Source organism: Papaver somniferum, chromosome 7 (genome assembly GCF_003573695.1).
Source record: "Papaver somniferum cultivar HN1 chromosome 7, ASM357369v1, whole genome shotgun sequence".
NCBI lineage: Eukaryota > Viridiplantae > Streptophyta > Magnoliopsida > Ranunculales > Papaveraceae > Papaver > Papaver somniferum.
The window spans coordinates 254,487,838-254,491,853 of record NC_039364.1 but is presented as its reverse complement, the minus strand read 5'-3'; the positions used below and the strand labels follow the sequence as shown (position 1 = coordinate 254,491,853).

General features: G+C 33.2%; 1 long non-coding RNA gene across 1 annotated transcript; it reads left to right on the top strand.

The window, feature by feature from the left end:
• The first annotated feature begins 1,561 nt into the window (after nucleotides 1-1,561).
• Nucleotides 1,562-2,143, top strand: LOC113293638. The gene is made up of 2 exons (XR_003332417.1): nucleotides 1,562-1,689; nucleotides 1,817-2,143. It is a non-coding gene; the product is annotated as an uncharacterized LOC113293638 (long non-coding RNA).
• The last annotated feature ends 1,873 nt before the right edge of the window (nucleotides 2,144-4,016 follow it).

Here is a 4,016-nt window from a genome sequence, read left to right as displayed (position 1 = left end):
TTTTGCAGAGAAAAAAATATTTTGAGTTAGTGACGCCATTTTCACAGCTCCAACCTTATTTTTGTGCCCATAAAAGATTGTACACATTTTTTATCATGAAAATTGTTTGATCCAAAGTTTATTATCAAACATGAACATTAAGAAGATGAATGGAAAATAAGAGTTTAATAGTTGAATCTTGTTTTCTTTACATGATGGCATTATCAGCGTACGGAAACAAAACTTAGAAGAGAGCAAATTTTCACTCTTGACACAATTGTTTAATATGTATACACTTGTAAGTGCAAAAAAACTTGAAAAAAAAAATCCTAATGGTGCTTCAGTAGATTCAAAATACAACAGTAAATAAGCGGATGTTCAATTCCAATCTTCAACCTTCGATTTTAACCTTCCAAATATCAGAGCAATCAGATCATATTGGTCACCCATTGATGTTCCAATTGCTTACCCACACCAAATTTCTAAGATTCATCCGATTTGTCTCAGCTAGCATCTTAGAGGTTTTTTTTACCTGCGTACTGATGTCACTGATCACCTGAATTAACAAAAAAGAGATCATGGAATGTCAAAGATATTGTTATGTAAGAAAAACAAACAATTATAAACACAAACCTTTGATAAAATTAACACGGAAAACAATATCTTTGAACCCATCTTCATCGAATCCTCTTAATTTCGTTCTCCTATAATCTCTCTAAGACTCTGAATCTATGATTCTACTATCCTCTTTATCCTTCAAAATTTAAATCTTTGACGATGACATCAGTGTAATCAACCCGTACAAATTGTACAATTATGAATTATAAGATGAGAAGTAAACTAATACTAGATAAACCGAAGCAATCAAAGAAGAAAATGAAGTTTCTCTTAACGATTGAGAGAGAATACTGGATATAAACATAACCACAGAGCGGCCATTTGAGAAAGAAAACAAAAAAGAAAGGGCATTTCTATAATTTTTCTATGAACAGACCAGTTCTGTATCGTAGGATTAGACAGAAGTCAAAAAAATCTACGGATGATATTCACCTTTGTAACCAACTCCTGCACGTCTCTCCTTGGTCCACCACGTAATACTTTGCAGTTACTTTAAAACTTGTTTAGCGATAATTTATATTGTCGAAAAAATGCATTTTTACCGTCGACACCAAATTTGGTCGCGTTTACAAAAGTTTAGCTACATCTTGTGTTTCGGTCGCCTATTTAAAAATTTAGCGACCTGATTAGACCAGTTCAGCTACCATATTCTAGTTAGGCCGCAAAAGTGTTTTTTTAGCGACCAAAATTTAAATGGTCGGTGTAAATTATCTTTAGCGACCAAATTGAATGTGTCGCTCGGATTTTCGTCGCCGATGACTTATTTTCTTGTAGTGTGATATTCCATAAATAGAGGGAGTAAGATTCAAATATTGATATTGGACCAAAACAAATTTCTCTCATCAGTTCTTATCACAGGGAAAATCTTTCTAATAAATGCTAAGGGATTGTCACAATCTTTTTCTTATTGATTATGTTTATAAATGTTATAAATAGATGATCTCACACTACTGCAAAGGTACATCTATTATTTACCTTGACTAAGAAAAAAACAGCTAATCATCTTCTTCTTTTTTGCAATGGCCACTTCTAATATCAAGCATTTGGGTCTTGTTTTACTTCTTCTCACGACTCTATTATCCCTCAGCCAAGGTATTTTGTTATAAGATGATTCAATTGGTTTGATCATTATGTTTTTGAGAAATGATATCGAAAAAGTATGATTGCTGTCATCGTCAAAAGTGACTAATGATTATTATTTGTTTTTCCTTTTGTATAGCAAGTAGAGACATATCAGAGATGGGAGAAATCATTACTTCAGGGAACAGTAATGTTTATTTTTCAGGATGCGTCCCAAGAAAATGCGATATAGGAAAATGTTGGTGTTGCGTTTACGAAAAAGACATGTACCAAGGATGTGCCAAGGAAAAGGATGGGTGTATATCTAGATGCCATAAACCACCTAAAAGAGCTTAATTAGTATGAATTAGCAATACTTCTTTTTATCCAAGATCAATGGTAATAAAGTATCCTTACTTCATCTTCCATATTACCTAGCATGTAATACATCTCATTCTTATCAATAAAAGGCAAATGTCCTTGAGAAGTTGCAATGATTTCATTTTTGAGTAAACAAGGTCGGTTAGACCGTGCACTGCACATATTGGTGTCCTTAAAGGTTAGACCGTGCAATGCAAAACCTTCATCAAATCTTCTTTTATGAATTCCCAACAAACAATAAAGAACTTCATAGGAAATCCATCACTACAAAAAAATTGACCAAAGGCTACTTGACCAATGGTAGTGGCCTATTCAAATCTTTAGTTGCGTATCACTTTATGCATTTAATGTTAGTTGCCCGGACGTAGTGGCGTAAGAGGGTGTTGTTTATGTTTAAAGCAACAAGTTTGCAATGGTTAGTTGGTCGCCATGTCTAAAGCTACTAGTATGTCTAGTTGACCAACAGTTGTCACATAATAGGTAAAGCCACTAATTTGAGTAGCTGCCAAGTTATTAGCGAAAACACTAAAGCATTTATAATCTTGTAGTGGTTTAATAGATATTGCATTCAGAGGTTCATCTAGTAGCCAACAATATAAAACCACTGGATTCTGTAGCAGGTGGTTTACATGCGTAATCATTTAATCCACTAATTTTTTTTGTCTAGTGGTTCAATAGGTTACGGATATAAAAATACTACATGTATTGGTACTAGCTAACCTTGCTTGCAAAAATCTACGCAACTAAGTTTTAATGGCCTAAATTTTAGAGCTACGAGTATCTGTAACAGCTTATTAGTTAAAGCTACAATTTCTTAGCTGCTCAATTACCGATATTATCATTTATTCAATTACCATATCTGTTGCCGTAATTTCTGCGGTTGATAAAATTTTATTTCCAAATTGAAAGATCGGTGCCATTACTGTCACTATTATTTAGTTAATTGCCTTAATTATCGTTCTTATCATTTAGTTAATTGCCATATTTTTTGCCGTAATTTTTGCGGTTAACAAATATTTTATTTCCAAATTGAAAGATCTGTGCCATTATTATTACGATTACATAGCTAATTGCCTTACTTTTCGCCATATTTTTTTTGGGTCAAGAAATTCCAATTTAATGGGCCTGGGATGAATCTTAACAAAATTACATATACTATTAGAGGGGAAAATTATTCAATGAACAAGGAGGTTTTTATGAATAAAACACTAGATATTTAATAAATTTCAAATACAAAATATATATGTTTTTTTTTCTAAGATAATACAGTGGTTGCGACGAATGACATCAAAACAAATTCTAAAAATACAACAATGACATCATATTAAGTGAACCCTTAAAGACAAAAAAATGGCCAACACATAGTGGCAGTCCGACGCACACCTGACAGAAACCTTTTTCAGTTGGAGGCCTGGAGATGGCTTTCTTTGAAAAGCAGGAGGAATGACTGTCCAATACAAACGCCATGACCCATCCTAGTTTTACTGTTCAGCATCATGAACAACATTAGCTCATCAATAGATAAAATGAGCGAATAAGACTGTTGTATCTTGAAGATCTGATACATAAAGTAATCATCCGATCCCTTAACAGATTTGGTTTCTACAAAGTGTAATATCCTGCACCAAAAGATTTATGAGCAATTGCTATATTAGCACACACAAAACACACTCAATAACAAAATAGCCAAACAAAATCAAGAACCGTATGAAATTCAAAAAGCAAATAACATCTATCTATAACAGAACTTCATTTTCACTTCATCACTTAATACTAGACGACTGTTGCAGCAGTCGGGACCAACGAACAAACAAAAGCTAGACAAAATAAAAACTAAGCTTCAGCAACATCTGCGAGTTTGTAAGAACTACTCATTTATGATTTATCAACTAGAGTTGATAGTGTTCAACTTTTAAAGTAGGCATCTGGAATTATAGTGTACATCCTGAAATGGTGGTTCAAAATTGAACTTTGAGTGT